At 46.0% G+C, this 18,109-nt stretch overlaps 1 protein-coding gene across 3 annotated transcripts in view; it reads right to left on the reverse strand.

The window, feature by feature from the left end:
• Window positions 1-18,109, reverse strand: part of LOC141091296 (glycoprotein-N-acetylgalactosamine 3-beta-galactosyltransferase 1-like) — an 80,924-nt gene that overhangs the window by 48,840 nt on the left and 13,975 nt on the right. Inside the window, exon 1 of one of the 3 annotated variants that reach the window (XM_073576790.1) lies at window positions 10,713-10,789. The exons of the other annotated variants lie outside the window; for them this stretch is intronic. The gene's annotated coding sequence lies outside the window, so the exon portion shown is untranslated. Of the gene's footprint in view, window positions 1-10,712; window positions 10,790-18,109 lie in introns of those variants that run through there. 3 annotated transcript variants of the gene reach the window in all.

Below are 18,109 nucleotides of genomic sequence, written 5' to 3' on the forward strand. Positions count from 1 at the left end.
GTAATAACTCATGTATAGATAATATAATATGTGACAAATGAATAAATAAAGTGCATGTGTCATAATGGCCAATTGGAATATCTCAAAAGAAAAGGGAAATAAATGTGTTAAAGATATGCAGATATGGGGTTAATCTGTGGGTAAATAGCATTAGCCTTAAGGCCCCGTTACACATAACGATGTCCCAGCGATCCCACCAACGATCCGTCATGGATGGGATCGCTGGGACATCATTAGGCTGATCGCTGGTGAGCTGTCACATAGACAGCCCCTCCAGTGATCAAGACCAGCGAGCAAGCTGGTTTCTAATGTAAACATCAGGTATCCAGGAGCCGCGGCTCCTGGATACCCACTGTTTACCTTGGAAACCGGCGTCCAGCGTCGCTGATCGCTGGTCTCTCGCTGCCACACGCAACGATGCGTGCTGGCCAGCGGGAGACCAGCGATCAAAAAATGTCCCAGGCCGATCAAGCACGATCAGCGATACCCGGCAGGGGGGCCAGTCGCTGATCCCCGTCACACACAGCGGTCTCGCTGGCGAGATTGCTGTGGCGTCACAAAATCAGCAATCTGAAAGCAAGGGTACTGGGAGGAAATTAGCATAGCTGCTCACTTTCTGTCATAGGGTCGTGCACAGATATATTTGTCTATTATACTCACTTATAGAGCTCCATCATATTCATAGACATCATCATCACGGTCCCCATTGGGGCTTACAATCCAAATTACAGTAATCACTCAGTATACTGTAGGCACGCCCTGGAACTTTGATTGACAGCTAGCTCTGCAAACACACACTGCAGAGCTAGCTGTCAAACAAGTGCCTTAGTGTGATTACTTGCACAGCTCATCTTAGTGAGCGATGACTATAAGCAAGGCACGGACCTATACATCCGCACAGGAGCTCAAAAGTAAAGGGGGCAACTTTTACCTCCAAAACAGGTAGAATTGGACACTGTGATGAGCTATTGGACTGCCAAGGGCCCATATAGTGTTCTTGCACCTGGGTGCTCTTCTTATTTTGTTCACCAGTGCTGCAATTCCTCCATGTACACTCCTTTGACTGACAGCAAACAGCTCCCAGGAGGCTATCACTTCATTTCTTACTGGTAACCTTGCTTTTGCTAAGGCAGCCAGCCAGCATTTTAATGCTATTTACCTTTAGATTAACCATATATCAGGTAAATAGCGGTTTTGCACAGGACAGGTTCCCTTTTAAGTATATCGAGTGGAAAGAAATGCAAATGGAAAGAGTGCATGTGCTATATGTTGCATGCCTATGCTTTAAGACAGCAGTGAGGAACCGTTTTTCTGCCAAGGGCTATTTGGATATTTATACCATCCTTGGGGGGGCCGCAAAATTGTGCATTAACTCCAATCACAAAGTACGTCCTGATGCTGGCCCTGGTGTAAGGACCTAATCTTTCATTGCATTCAGTAGTGAACACTGCATGTGTGTGCTCACGGTCCAAGAAGAAATTAAAAGGCTGGCGACTGGCAAAATACAGCTGCCAGTCCCAGCACTGTGGTCATGGGGAATCTACTCGGGGGCAGGATAAAAGGTTATCGAGGGTCATAAACGGCCCGCGGGTCAGAGGTTCTCCACCCCTGCTTTACAGGAACCGGTCATGATGAATAACGCTACTTACCTGCAGGTATGGGGTTACTCTGCAGGTACAGTGGGGAAAATAAGTATTTTATACATTGCAATTTTTCCACCTACAAAGAATGTAGCAGTCTGTAATTTTTTATCATAGTTACACTTCAACTGTGAGAGACAGAATCTAAAAAAAGACAGAAAATCACATTTTATGATTTTTACATAATTAAACTGCATTTTATTGCATAAAAGAAGTATTTGATCACCTACCAACCAGCAATAACTCTGGCTAGTTTTAGTTTTTTTCTTTAAGAACGTCTCCTACTCTGCACTCATTACCTATATTAATTGCACCTGATTGAACTTATTACCTGTAGAAAAGACACATGTTCACAAAATCAGTCACACTCCAACCTCTCCACCATGGCCAAGCCCAAAAAGGACACCAAGGACAAAATTGTAGAGCTGCATAAGGCTGGGATGGGCTACAGGACAATAGGCAAGCAGCTTGGTGAGAAGGCAACAACTGTTTGCGCAATTATTACATTATGCTGAAAAAAAGAGAGAGGACAGCACCTCCAAAAATCACACGATGATCTAATGCCTCTCGGAAAAATTGTATAACTGAACATGAGGTTCTTAGTTTAACATTATGACCAGACTGTATGAAGCCCACTGCCACGTCATCATGTCATGGCAAACCTTGTAGTAGGTCCTACCGCCCTAATGGAGCGGAGTCGTGCACCGACCACCGCCACAGCAGTAATATACCACCAGAGCAGATGGCCCAGAATCGCCAGACCACGCAGCTCCACCAGCACAAAACCACAGCAACAATGGCCACCACACAGCACCAACACCAAATGAAAGGAGTCTCCATTGCCCCCACAGCGGCAATGCAAGACAAAGTCCCCTTGACTCCAGACTGTGCTGCCCCACCAGCACAGAACCACAGCAACAATGTCCACCACACAGCACTGCTGCATTTCCACTGTGCACGGCTCCACTACATGGGAGTGATGGGGACTCCTTTCATTTGGTGTTGGTACTGTGTGGCGGCCATTGTTGCTGTGGTTTTGTCTGGTGACCCTGGGCCGTCTATTCTGCTGGTGCATTGCCGCTGTGGCGGTGGTCCGCGCATGGCTCCACTCCGATAGGGCTGTAGGACCCCCTACAAGGTTTGCCATGACGTGGCATGCAAGGTCCCCTGCCCACACCAGCAAATATCCAAGCCCATTTAAAGTTCACCAATGACCATCTGGATTATTATTAATATTTATTTATATAGCACCATTGGTTCCATGGTGCTGTACATGAGAAGGGGTTACATACAAATTACAGATATCACTTACAGTAAACAAACTAACGATCAGACTGATATAGAGGGGAGAGAGGACCCTGCCCTTTCGGGCTTACATTCTACAGGATGGTGGGGAAGGAGACGGTAGGTTGGGGGGTTGCAGCAGCTCCAGTGATGGTGAGGCGGTAGCTCCAGTAGTGGTGAGGGGGCAGTGGTGATCATTGCAGGCTGTAGGCTTTCCTGAAGAGATGGGTTTTTAGGCTCCATCTGAAGGATCCGAGTGTGGTTGATAGCCAGACGTGTTGGGGCAAAGAATTCCAGAGGATGGGGGCTATTCGGGAGAAGTCTTGGAGGCGGTTGGGTGAGGAGCGAATAAGTGTGGAGGAGAGAAGGAGGTCTTGGGAGGATCGGAGATTACGTGAGGGAAGATATCGGGAGATTAATTCAGAGATATATGGAGGAGACAGGTTGTAGGTGGCCTTGTAGGTCAGTATTAGTAATTTGAATTGGATACGCTGAGGGAATGGAAGCCAGTGAAGAGATTTGCAAAGGGGAGAAGCAGAGGAGTAGCGATGAGAGAGATGAATTAGTCGGGCAGCAGAGTTAAGGATGGACTGGAGAGGTGCGAGGGTGTTAGCAGGGAGGCCACAGAAAAGGATGTTGCAGTAGTCGAGACGGGACATGATGAGGGCATGCACAAGCATTTTAGTAGAGGGAAGGTTGAGGAAGGGAAGGATTCTGGAAATATTTTTGAGCTGGAGGCGGCAGGAAGTGGAAAGAGCTTGGATGTGCGGTTTGAAAGACAGGGCAGAGTCAAGGGTTACTCCGAGGCAGCGGACCTCTGGTACGGGGGAATGCGTGATGTCATCAATTGTTATAGATAGGTCAGGTAAGGAGGATCTGTGAAATGGGGGAAATATGATCAGTTCAGATTTGTCCACATTCAGTTTGAGGAAGCGGGAGGAGAAGGAGGATATGGCTGATAGACACTCCGGGATTCTGAAGAGCATTGAGGTGATGACTGGGCCAGAGAGGTAGATCTGAGTGTCATCGGCATAAAGATGGTACTGGAATCCATGGGACTTTATGAGTTGACCCAGGCCTAGTGTATAGATTGAGAAGAGTAGGGGTCCTAGAACAGAGCCTTGGGGGACTCAAACAGAGAGAGGGTGGGATGAGGAGGTAGTGTGGGAGTTTGAGACGCTGAATGTGTGGTTGGAGTGGTATGAGTTGCTCTAGGATAGGGCAAGGTCTTTGATGCAAAGGAAAAGAGGATCTGTAGTAGGAGGCAGTGGTCAACTGTGTCGAAGACAGAGGACAGGTCTAGAAGGACCAGTATAGAGTATTGTCCGTTTGCTTTGGCTGTAAGTAGGTCGTTTGTAATTTGGATGATCCGAAGGAGGCATGGGAAAAGTTCATGTGGTCAGATGAGACCAAAATAAAAGTTTTAGGTATCAACTCCACTCATCATGTTTGATAGGCGTCGGGTTCCCGTCGCTGCACAGCAGGAATCCCGAGCCTTGCATTCAGCAGTCTCCCATTCCTCTCCGGCCACAGAGGAGGCTGCTCAGCAGACTCATCAATCCCGGCGCTCTGCTCAGACCAGCTCTGTGGGTTTAGTTGCTACTGCCACCTCTGGTCCAGCTATAGCAATGCATGCTGGTCAGCAGCGAGCTACTCCAGGGACTAAGTCCTTTCGGTCCACTGAGCATGCCCGTGGGACGATCTCTCTTTGGAGATCGGAGGTCACATGCTCAGGTCCTTCTCCAGCTCGGATTGGACCAACAGGAAGGTCAGGAAGGTCCTGGAAGGACGCCGCTTGGCCATGCACTAGTATAGACTGCATTACCAGACTATGAGGAGTGAGTGTTGTATGCATGTATGAATGTCTCTGGTGAATGACTCATTAAGAAACCCCTACCCTTGGTACGCATGTGTTGTGCAACCTAGCCTGTTAAACGCCCAGGCTTAGGTGTAGGTAGAGGCGGAGTCTGAGACTGGCATCAGTGTCCACCGATGGCTCTACACTCCACCATAGTCAGCGTCTATAGTGGCATCCACAGGTGAGACACCGCACGCTCAGAAGGTCTAGAAGGACTCTGACCCCGTGTCCTTGGGGTAGAGTTCTGTGACCGCATTCTGTGCACTCCGCTGCCGAGCTCTGTGAACTAAACAGGCTCTGGCATTTATGTTCTGTGGTAATGCGGCTCTGTGAAGTAACAGAGTTTACCCTGTTCACACTGGGTGACGTTAACCCACGTGTGACCTTTTGTATATCGCTTTATACTTCTGCCATTGCACGCTGGACCCCGGGCTGCGAACACACCTTACTATTATTTTATTATTTGGTGCGTTCCACCAGCCCTAACATTATACTAGTGCTAGGGTCTGGCTGGTAATGGTGGACGAACAGCGACTGCTGCAGTACATCCGGCAGCTCGAGCGTTCAACCTCAGTTGCGGATGTTACTTTGGTCGCTGTCCAGGCAGCCGCGGAGACTGTTTCCCGTGTCCCCACTATCATCCCTGCACCGATGTTATCCTGCCTCCCGCTGCCCGAGAAGTTTTCTGGCGATAGTGCCTCCTGCAGGGGCTTCGTGAGCCAGTGCGCTATCCAGTTAGAGCAGCTGGCTGCGTGATTCCCCTCTAAGCGGGCTAAGGTGGGATTCATCATTTTCCCTTTTGGCTGTCAGGGCTCTGGAGTGGCCACTCCACTGTGGGAGCGTGGTGACCCCGTGGTACAGAGAGCCTCTCAGTTTCTAGTCTCTCTGAAGCAGGTTTTTCTGGCACCACAGGTCACACACGGTACTGCGCTCCAGTTGTTGGCTCTGACACAGGGCTCGTCCCCGGTCAGCCAGTGTGCCATCCATTTTCGGACACTGGCCTCCGAGTTGGAATGGTCAGACAAGGCCCTTATACCAATTTTTTGGAGGGGTTTGACTGACCATGTTAAGGACGCCCTGGCCACTCGGGAGGTTCCCATCACTCTGGAAGAGCTTATTACCATCTCCATCCACATTAATCTCCGCTTCTTAGAGCGAGGGTTGGAGCGCTCCCAGTCCAGACAGAGGTTTAGATTGGCACCAACCTTCTCTAAACCTCTGGAACCACCTGATCGAGCATACAAGCCGTTTCCATTGCCGACAGTCTGGTCACTTAGCCAATAGGTGCCCACAGTGCTCGGAGAAACGCCCGTGTCTAGTGGCAATAGGAGGAGGCCTACTAGACACCTCACCATTCTCCTCCAAGCTAACCTTCAAGGGGATGCTAGAGTTCGGTTCCTCCACTCTGGCCATAGAGTTTTAAATAGATTCCGGAGCAGAGGGTAATTTTATGTCCTCAGCCTTCGCGAGAGACTCTTCCGCCGCACCGACCCTATGACTGTCCTATAGACCTCTTGCCTGGTGCAGAGCCTCCCTGGGGTTGTGTGTATCCCCTGTCTCTCCCGGAGATGGAGACCATGTCACAGTATATCAGGGAGAATCTGGCAAGAGGATTTATTATGAAGTCGGTGTCACCAGCAGGGGCGGGAAGCTTCTTTGTTCAGAAGAAGAGTGGAGAATTACGGCCTTGCATCGATTACAGGGATCTTAACGCCATCACCGTTAAGAATAAGTACCCTCTGCCCCTGATATCAGAACTGTTTGATAGGTTGCGGGGAGCGAGAGTGTTTACCAAGCTCGATCTGTGGGGGGCTTACAACCTGATACACATACATGAAGGAGACGAGTGGAAGACGGCATTTAAGATCAGGGATGACCATTATGAGTATCTGGTCATGCCCTTTGGCCTCTGTAATGCCCCGGCTGTCTTCTAAGACTTTGTAAACGACATCTTCCGAGATATGCTTTCCTCTTCGGTGGTGGTCTATCTGGATGATATCCTCATCTTCTCTCGAGATATGGAGTCCCACCGGAGAGAGGTTTGCAAGGTCTTCGACCATTTACGGGCGAACTCCGTCTACGCCAAGTTGGAGAAGTGCCTGTTTGAGCAGGAATCTTTGCCTTTCCTGGGCTATATCATCTCGGCCCAGGGTTTGGCTATGGATCCTGCCAAACTGCAGGCGGTAATGGACTGGCAGGAACCCCACTCCCTCAAGGCGGTGCAGCGCTTTTGGGGTTCATAAACTACTACCACCAGTTCATTCCTCACTTCTCCACCTTGGTAGCTCCCTTGGTTGCCCTCACCAAAAAGGGAGCCAACCCCAAGTTGTGGTCAGAACAAGTCTCCAAGGCCTTCTCCTCCATCAAAACTCATTTTGCCGGCACTCCCATCCTCCACCGTCCCGATGTGGATAAACCTTTTATCTTGGAGGTGGATGCCTCTTCCGTCCGTGCCGGAGCAGTTCTTTTTCAGAAGGACGCTCAAGGTTGGAAGAATCCGTGCTTCTTCTTCTCCAAGACCTTTTCACCGGCGGAGAGGAACTATTCCATTGGGGACATGGAGTTGCTGTCAATGAAGTTGGCCTTCTCGGAGTGGAGACATCTCCTGGAAGGGGCTCGCTTCCCTTTCCAGGTATACACTGACCACAAGAACTTGGTGTACCTGCAGACAGCCCAGCTGCTAAATTCTCACCAGGCCAGATGGTCGCTTTTCTTCTCCCTGTTCCACTTCACCCTTCATTTTCTGTCTGGTGACGGGCCGATTGTCACGCTTACTGTGATAGCAGTCAGGAGTGGCGTGCCTGTCAGGTGGCAGTGATCCCTGTTCAGATAGATAGTGCACTGGAGGCGCGGTAGTCACAGAAGCCGGGTAGGAGCACAGTGTCAGATGAGAAATCCTGCTCCAGGACCTGCGGGAGGGGAGGAGCGGCAGAGAAGCGCTCAGTGCCCGCAGGACCTTCCTACCATGTGACCGCACGTCAGGGGAGTGGGCAGAGTTCACCTCCGAGATGCAGCAGCGCTGGTCAGAGGAATCAGCGCTATACCGAGATTAATCAATAACAGTAATCAGATGAGCCAAGGGGTCATACACGGGTCAGGCAACGTACAGGAACAGGCGAGAGGCACAAACGGAGAAGGGTCGGGCACACTCACACTAGGAGTATAAACGACAGGGGAGGGAGCTCACCTGAAGCTATAAAAACCCTCCCCGGAACCAAAGAGAGGCTCTCTCCCTTAACTCCTAAACCGCCTGCCCAGCATTCTGAATAAACCATGACACCGATGCTCTCTCTCACTCCTTAGTGTCATCGGAGGAGGAGACTGAGCCTCGGCTGATCGTCCCGTCCGAGAGCCTGAGGACTGTGGCTCCGTTCACTCTTGAGTCAGTACCTCCGGGCAAGACATTTGTCCCTCCCCGTCTGCGACCAGAGGTCCTCTCTTGGGCTCATTCGTCCAGGGTGGGTGGACATTTCGGGACAAAACGGACCTCTGAGTTTCTGGCAAGGACGTACTGGTGGCCGCATATGGCCCGTGACGTCAGGGACTATATTCAGGCATGCATCTCTTGCACCCAGTATAGGTCCTCTCGGCAGCAGCCCGCTGGGGTACTTTACCCCCTACCGGTAGCGGAGAGGCCCTGGGAGATGGTCGGTATGGACTTTGTGGTGGGGCTGCCCAAGTCCAGTGGCAGCACCGTCATTTGGGTTGTCACCGACCATTTCTCCAAGATGGTGCACCTGGTACCACTCTCTCCGTGTTACCTTCTGCACGGGGCCTGGCAGCGTTGTTTATTGTTTATATACATATATGTGGTTTTTATGCCCTTTTGATGAGTTTCCGCAACAGAAAAGGGTGGCGCCCCTGAGGCTCAGTCGCCACAGAGTTACTGCACCTTCTCCTAAGGTGTAGTGCCCCACCACCTTGGTAAGTTGGGGGCTCCTTTCCACACTCCAACACTCGCATCCCACACGACAGGGTAGTTCAGCACAGCCACATTGAAGGCTCTCTCTCCTCCTAGACATTAGGAGTGCCTTGGTGGTTCCCTGCATGGAACACTGGGTGTGCTGGGAGGTGGGTGGAGTTTAGATGTGTATATATATATATATATATATATATATATAAATAAGAGTGGGAAAGTGTAGGATGAGAGGGCAGTCTGAGAGGTCAGTCTGACGGGCGGTCAGGCGAGAGAAGGACAGTCAGTCAGGAGAGTCTGAGGACGGGTCTGAGGAGAAGGATTGCTGCAGCTGCCTCAGTGATCTGAGCCAGCTGGCATGGGAAAGGAACAGAAGGAGAAAGACGTAGAACTGCAACCTAAGCTTCCATAAGAGAGAGAAAGAACAGTGCGGAACGAAGGAGTAGGAGAACAGAGAGGAGACGTGGGTTGGAAGAGGAACCCTGCCTATAGGTTCTCAGCGCAAGGCCGGGGCCCCGGTCCCTGAGGTTATATGGACACTTATGGTTCTGCAGCAGACACCGGTGGAGTAGTTGGCTGTAAATGCACTAGTCCTATCTAAGACTTGGGGCACAACAGCAACTGAATAGAGAGCCAGGACTCCGGAGAAGGGAGTCCCCGAGAGAGGCTACAGCTGTCTGCCATACGAGTAGAGTTGTTAGGAACATCTGACAGGAGGAACTCCAGAGTACCACGGTACTGGAGCTCTTCACACCTTAAGGCGCAATAGAAGAGTCGTTCAGGAGAGGTACATGTTGGCGGAGTGTTGGAGAGGAGAATCCTGACTTGCCGGGAGGTTGATTGAGTCTCTGCCCCAGAGGACACGGCACGGAGGAAGGCACCAGTGTGTACCACGGACTGTGAGTAAAGCTTTGGAACTGCAGTCCCTGGTGTCTTCCATTCATTTGTGTGCTAACACCATCAGCACCGCTACATCTGAGTACCATCATTCCTCACACCGCCTGCGCCTATCCTCATCTATTGCAATTACACTGCCCTGGGGTTACAGCTTCACCTGTGAGGAGCTACACCATCTATGCTGCAACACACCATCAGCCCAAGAGGATCTGCACGCAGCGTTGGCTTAACATCTTGCTTGCCAAACACCACAGGTGGCGTCACGAACTATTCCATTAACTACATATACATTCCGCCATTGACTTGGGCGCCCAGGGCCACGGTCCGAGTCACCGCTGTCGTGACACATTCCCCTGACACTGGCCCGGTACCGAGTACCCCACAGCCCTGGGAGGGCGACCCAAAAGCACTTAGGGTATGTGCACACATTGCGGATTCGTGTGCGGATTATTCTGCGTGGAATCTGCAAAATCCGCAGGTCAAAATACCTGCGTTTTTACTGCGGATTTTACCTGCGTTTTTACACCTGCGGATTCCTATAATGAAATGGGTGTAAAAACGCTGCGGAATCCGTACAAAGAATTGACATGCTGCGGAAAATAGACCGCTGCGTTTCCGCACAGAATTTTCCGCAGCATGTGCACAGCGTTTTTTTTTCCCATAGGATAACATAGTACTGTACATCACTAGCGAATCTGCAGTGGATCCGCAGGGCCAAATCCGCTGCGGATCCGCACACAAATCCACAATGTGTGCACATACCTTTTAAAGCGCATGTGCATTTTTTACCTGCAGATTTTTCACATCTAATGTTAATCTATGGGGAAAATTTGCACAGAAAACTCAGAGTACCCGCAAGAAAAACTGATAGCTGTGGATTTGATACTCGCACCACCGGTCAGTTTACATTGAGTACAAAAAAGAAGCACAGTCAGCAGGAGGTTTCTATAAATCCCATCCACTTTGCTGGAACTGTAAGACACTGAGTTTTTAATGCAACAAAAATATGCAGCGCCAAAACACTCACAAAAATCTTATCATGGGCACACAGCCTGAATAAACAATGCTGAAAGATAAGTATAAATAACATTACAGAATCATGATTAAAAGTTCATACCAAAATGTTACTCCACTGTCCCTGTGATGATGTCAGCCGCAACACCACATCAATGCTTTCTGCAGTATTTATCCTCTTTTTTACCCATGTCTATGCCTACCAAAAACAAAGAAAAGTCCTGGAAAAGGGGAGTTCTGTATGAAGAAAATGCAAATCTTTTGGGTGCTGCCTTTCTAAATTATACAAGTAATCACTAAACAAGTTCGACTGGCATGCAATCGAAAGTCTCAACACATTGTACAAAACAAAAAAGAAAGAGCCATGTACACGAAGCCGAAGGCAGAAAAATAGGATATAAATATTGTTTTCTGAATGTATTTAACACCAAACAAAACAAATAAATAGTATTAAACAAGTACACACAATAGTCAGGAGAGATTGAGCAACCCCAAATGATCATCCCTAGCAAAAATAACCCCTTTATGATAGAGCCACTTTGTACGTTAACCTCATTTTTTGAATCTGACCAATGTCACTTTAGGATATAACACTGGAACACTTCAACAAATCCCACTGATTCTGAGATGGCTTCTTCGTGACATATTGTACTTCATGACAGTCGTAAATTTAGGTCGATTTGATTTGCTTTTATTTATGAAAATATCAGAAATTTGACAAAAAGCATGAAATTTTCCCAATTTTCAAACTTTTAATTTTTATGCTCTTAAACTGGATAGTTATACCACACAAAATGGTAATAAATAAAATTTTCCACATGTTTACATTGCAGTAGCATAATTTTTTAAACAACATGTTTTTCGTTAGAAAGTTTGAAGGGTTAAAAGTTTGTTCTATAACTCATGTGGTGAAAAACCACTGTTTGAGGGCACGACAGGGCTTTTTTGTCCCAAAAGCCATTCCACATTTGAAGAGCCACCAAGGTTCCAAAACTGTAGAAACTCTCACAAGTGACCCCATTTTGGAAACTACACCACTTAAAGAATTCCCATAGGGGTGTAATATGCAAATTGCCTCTTCAGAAAGAAAGAGGACTTTTACTCTACAGCGCCACCTATTGGTAGTAGCGATCCTACAAGTCACAATCAACCCTTTAACGAGTCTTGTAGTATGACTTAGGATACAAAGGGGTGTAGTGAGCATTTTAAACCAACAGATATTTCACAGAATTGTATAACATTGGGCTATGAAAATGAAACATCACAATGTTGTTTTAAAATCAAATTTTAAATTTTTGAAATGGCTAGTAGGAGAAAATGAACCATAAATGCAATGTCTCCTGAGTACAGGAATGCTCTAAGTGGTTAAAAACTAACTTTTTATGCACTGTGCAAATCTCAGAAGGGAAGGAGCACTTCACTGGAGTGCAGATTTGCCTGAAATGGTTTGTGAGTTCCATGTCACATTGGCACAACCCCTGAGGTGCCAGAACAGCAGACACCCCCATAAGTGACCCCATTTTACAAACTACACCTCTCAATGAATTCATCTAGGGGTGCAGTCAGCATATTGACCCCGCATGTGTTTCACAAAATGTTATATCATTGAGCGGTGAAGAAAAAAAATTACATTTTTACCACTATAAATGTTGCTTTAGTCCAAGGGGAAATACGTGAAATGACAGAATAATTTGTAACAATTTCTCGTGAATATCAGAATACCCCATATGTGGCTGTACACTACTGTCTGGCCACACAGCGAGACTCTGCAGGGAGGGAGCACTATTTAAATTTCCACAGGGTTTTAATTTCCAAATTGGGGCCAAGCGTGGCAGAATTTGGCCGCGGTCACACTAACCGACGCAAAATACGGTCAATATTTTACATGAATAATACCGATGAATGGCCCCTAAACTGTGCTCCGTATGTCATCCGTAATCAAGGTGTGGTCGCGTATTTTGCACATGTAAGCATCCGTATGTAATCCGTATGGCATCCGTATGGCGAGATTATCTCGCAGGCTTGCAAAATGGACATATAATGGAGCCCTATGACAGGTTTTATAACACAAACCAAAGAATAGATATAGACACATAGAATGCATATATATATTATATATTTTTTTATATGCTGTTCCTTGTGTGGTAAAATTGATAAGCAAGTTTTATTCTTCGGGTCAGTACGATTTCAGCGATATATGTAAATTTCTTTAAATGTTGTCGCTTCTACACAATAAAAACAACTTCAAAAATCTTGTTTTTGCATCTCTATTCCGATAGCTATAGTTTTTTTCTTTTTTCACTGATGGAGTTGTATAGTGGCTTGTTTTTTGCAAGACAAGATGAGATTTTCAGAGATACAATTTTTACTTCCATTTGTCTTTTTGATCACGTTTTACTCTACTTTTTTGCAAGTATTGTGTATTGCCACAGTTTTTTTTATGATGTTCACTGTAGGGGTTAACTAGTTTGACAGTTTTATAGATTGGGTAATTCCAGATGTGGCAATACCAAATATCCATACTTGCTTTTTTTTGTTTTGTTTTTACTTAAATATGTGTATTTATTGGTGTAATATTTTTTATTCTTTATTTTGTGTTATATATATATATATATATATATATATATAAAATTTTCCCAGTGTTCTTCTTAACTTTTTTACTCTATGGGATTATAAGTTTTAGCACTCTGATCACTGGTTTCATGCATTGCAATTCTCCAGCACTGACAGACTGCCTACCAATATCTGGGTCTAAAAGGCCATCGTACCTTGCACACCAGGAGGTCATTGTTTCACCTCCGGTTGCCATGACAACCATCGGTTCCCCGTGATTTTTTTTCATGATGGTGCCGATGGAAGTGAGAGAGGGAGCATACTCTCTCTTACAGCCTTCTAAATGCCACAATCGCCATCAATTGCGGCATCTAGTGGGTTAAAAAGCTGAACCAAGCTCCTAGTAGTGATCCTGTGGGGAAGTGCTGATATATCAGATTGACTGACCGATTGCGGTAGTCAGAGAGCAGGTCCCTGCAACTCTGGCCATGCTGCTCAGCTGTGAGTGACAGCTGTCGGCATGGAGCTGTCACTGTGTGTTTTCACACAGTAATAGTTGTAATCCATGACGGACATAGCATGTCAAAATGCAGGAACTGACACCTGCGCTCATGAAATGCTATGTATGTCATTGGTCATTAAGGGGTTAAACGCCTTATTTTATATTGACAAAGGGTATATAAATATACAGCCATATAGTTTGCACTGTACAAAGTGAATACTAAGACAGCTGTAAAAAAAGGAATCATAAAAAAGAAACAACATAAAGAGTAAATACAAAGTGACAAGATTTGCTGTCTTTTGTAGACGTTGTATTTGCACTTTATATAGCTTTTTCTTATGTTTCCTTTATTCTCCTGACTTAGTATTCACTTTGAACGCTGCAAAGTATATGGCTGTATATTTATATTCACTTTGTCAATTTTATTGTATGGTATTTTTGATATCTTATTATTTTATTGTATTATTGCTCGTGGAGGATTTGGGGGTTACTCAACCTCATCTTGGTTGGCACCTTGAATGTCTTAGGCTACTTTCCCACAATGAGGGAATAAACTTTAAATTATGTTACTTGAGTCTTTTCATTGTGTTTTTGCATATGTTTTTTAAGATACATTTTTATTGTATTTTTGAGGTTTTTTGTTTCTTTTTCATGTGTTATGCTTTAAATAAAACCGCTTTATTGTTAATATTTCCTAGTATTTGGCTTGGACAAAACATTATTGACATACTTAGGTGCGGATACTTTTCCACCACGGAAATGCACTAAAAATGCAGGTGTGTTTTTTACCTGCGTATTTTTCGCATCTAATGCAAGACTATTGGGAAAATATGCAAAGGAAATTAAGAGTACCCACAAGAGAAATTGAGATGTTGTGGATTTGAAACATGCAATCCAGGTGAGTTTACTCTGTGTAAAAAAAAACAAAACAGTGAGGATGAGTTTTGGGGCAGAGACAGACTGTCGTATTTCTCGTGCGTGGATCGCATCATAAACCTCGTACTGGCTTTCTGCTCTCCTAACTGAGCTTGACATCTGTATAGAAGTACATCAACCTGTCATGCTCAGGTCAGGAGAGGTGCAGTGCAATGTGATCAACACATGAGTTATATGGCAGTCTGTCTCTGACCTTTTATAAATCTTATTCTCTTTGCTGGAACTTTGCTTGAAGATGCTTGAGATTTTGACAAATTCATTGGAATAAGAGAGCAGCTGCTAAAGTACTATTACAAAGCAGCAAACAAGTATTTGAAGCTGGTGGTGCCTCTGGAGTGCCACGAACCTCAAGGTGTAGGATCCTCCAGAGGCTTGCAGTTTTGCATAAACCTACTATTCGGCCACCCCTAAACAGTGCTCAAAAGCAGAAACAGTTGTAGTGGGCTCAGACATACATGAAGGCTAACTTTAGAACAGTCTTGTTAACTGATGAGGGTCATGTAACCCAGGATGAAGGAGTGCATAATTGGTGGGTGGCCACTATGTCCCAACAAGACTGCGACATCAGCATGGAGGGGTCAGAGTCATTTTTTGGGCCAGATTCATGGAGAGAGCTAGTAGGGCCCTTTAGGATCCCTGAAGGTGTAAAAATGACCGTGGCAGAATATAGAGTTTCTAACTGACCAGTTTCTTCCATGGTACAAAAAAAAAGTGACATCCATAGCTAATTCATCTTCATGCATGTCAATGCATCATCTCATTCTGCAAATATGTCACGAGGGTGTCATGTCCCCTTGGAATACTTGGCGTTAGATGATCACCTCAGGTTATGAATTGCAGTCTTCTTTAGAAATGGTGTGATTTATGTCCTAATTTAAATGGATTGCCCTTTCCTTGAGTACTGAAAGGGTTAAGGACTCTTTCCATGCTAGCTGAGACCATACAGCCTAGTTGGTTTCAGCTGCAACTGCTTACTCTTTACTCCCTCTATTTATACAGATTCTAGGAATTTAGTCCCAGCCGGTGACATATTCAACTTCTTGTGCTGTGCTAAAGCTAAGTAGTTGAAGTTTGAAGTTGTGGTGTTCTGTATTTTGCTGTTGTAGCTGTGTGTTCATCTCTTTCTTTTTCTCATTTAGTTTATTCCTCCCTGTCCTTATCCTTCTCCCAATTGTTGGTTTGTGCTTTTGTATGATAGAGGTTTTCTGTTATCCCTGTTTTGTCTGTGTCTGGTTTACCTTTTATTTCTGTCTCATGCCTCATGGGGTTGGGGAGGGGACAGATTAGGGTTTTTACAGGAGCATAGTGAGGTTGGAAACTCGGGCCCCTTTACCTTTAAGAGTACCCCCGGGACAGGGACAGTTTGGGTCTGAGCTCCAGGGACAGTTTGGGTCCCTCTTCCTTACTGAAGATCATCACAGCCTGACAAAAGAATACCTCTGAGTAATTGGCTGCTATGGTCTTAAAAGAAGAGAAACTCCTGGTGTGGCCATCATCCTCCCCTGACCTCAGCCCTATTGAGAATACTTGAAGTACTGCAGTTCACTTCAAAACAGCAGTTCTATAAAAAAACTCAAGCGTTTAAGGGTATGTGCACACGTTGCGGATTGCTGTGCGGATTTTTCCACCCAGAATCAGCGTTTTACCTGCGGATTTCCTGTAGATTTTACACCTGCGAATTCCTATAATGGAATAGGTGTAAAAAAACACTGCGGAATCTGCACAAAGAATTGACATGCGTTACTGTGCGGGAATTTTCCGCAGCATGTGCACAGCGGTTTTTGTTCTCCATAGGTTTACGTGGTACTGTACACCGCATGGAAAACTGCTGCGGATCCGCAGGGCCACATCCGCTGTGGATCAACAGCCAAATCCGCAACGTGTGCACATACCCTTAATGAGTATTTGACGTTGCAGATTTTCTGCCACATGTCTCCACCAACTAGGCAAATTAGGTTATTTGCTTTTTTTCATTGTGTCTTTTTTTCATGCGTTTTTATTGCTGTTTTGATGCATGTGTTTTTTTCCTGCAGATTTTTCGCATGTAATACAACTCTATGAAGTTTTTACGCAAGTTCGACAAATATTTTGAAAAGTGGTGTAAAAACACCATTACGCGAGATGCACCTCTATCTGTATTACCGACGAAAAGCACCCTGCTAAAAAGATGTACATAATAATAAATGAGGTATTTGTCAGTATTTTGGCCAAAATACACAATCTCGCAACCTGCGTTTTATTATTTACTTCTTTTTTTTGCACAGTTTGTCTGCAGGGTGCAGGCCGGGTCTTTCCAGTGGTGGCTGGGTAATGTGGGGTGTCTAGCCACATATGGTATTGGTTGATGTAATAGTAGGGGCGTCGGCAATAGGCTGCTATACGGATAGAGGTGCATCTCACGTAATAGTGTGAACGACACCCTATGCAAGCATGCGTGCAGTTGGAATACTAGGCAGGCAGCCACCCCACGGATGTTTGGTGGGTTAGTAAGTGGCTTGTTTTCAGTTTTTTGCACCTGTGCTGCCCCTGCTTTTATCTTAGGGGACCTGCTGCCTCCTGTTTGTGCATTTGTGTTAGGACATGATATTGCAAGTATGGCCGTGTTTTACCTCAGATTTACAGTTAAGGCCGGGGTCACACTAACTGACGTAAAATACGGTCCGTAGTTTACAGGCGTAATACGGATGAATGACCCCTAAACAGTGCTCCGTATGTCATCCGTAAGCAAGGTGTGTTTGCGTATTTTGCGCATGTAAGCATCCGTATGTAATCCGTATGGCGAGATTTTCTCGCAGCCTTGCAAAATGGACATTTAACGGTTTTGAGGCCTGCTAACTATTTAAATCATTAGCCTGCACCCTATTTATTGCCTCAGGAACAGGTGGCTGCCTCCATTCTGTCCATTTGTGACCTTGCCTTCACTAGGTGTGTTGGTGTTGTATGTGCAACATGGCAGACCGTCTGAGTTTCAACACAACTGAGCAGGTTCTCTTCAACTGGCTTTTGTCACGCCGCTTTGGTCAACCATGCCCAGTGATAATGGATCCGCGGAGGAGGAGACTCATGTGGGTCCATTCACTTTTGAGGCAACGACTCACAAGAGGTCATTTTCACCGCCTCTATTCTTCTATGCGGGAGCATCCTGTAAAATTCTACCAATACTGTCGCATGAGCCTTGCAACATTTGATCGACTCTTTGACAGTGCGCCCTGGGATAACCTTTCAGGACACAAGGATGCGCAAAGCTATAGCTGCAGAGGAGTGACTTCTACTCACATTACGGTATGTACTACACAACCACATTCTCTATGTTCATAATGTGTTGGGCAAAGTATGTATTTTTGGCTTATTGGACTAAGTTGAATGCCCTCATCTTAGTCCACATATGTTTCAACTTACAGACCAGAATGTTATGTGTAATATGTACTGAATATCACTTAGTCATTGTGCATCCAAATATGTGTGTGTGTGTTAGTTGCTCTGATTTCCTAACAAGTTTGGTATGTATG

The sequence above is a fragment of the Dendrobates tinctorius genome, unplaced genomic scaffold (assembly GCF_039654945.1).
Source record: "Dendrobates tinctorius isolate UK_male_01 unplaced genomic scaffold, ASM3965494v1 ptg000051l, whole genome shotgun sequence".
NCBI classification, from domain to species: Eukaryota; Metazoa; Chordata; class Amphibia; order Anura; family Dendrobatidae; genus Dendrobates; species Dendrobates tinctorius.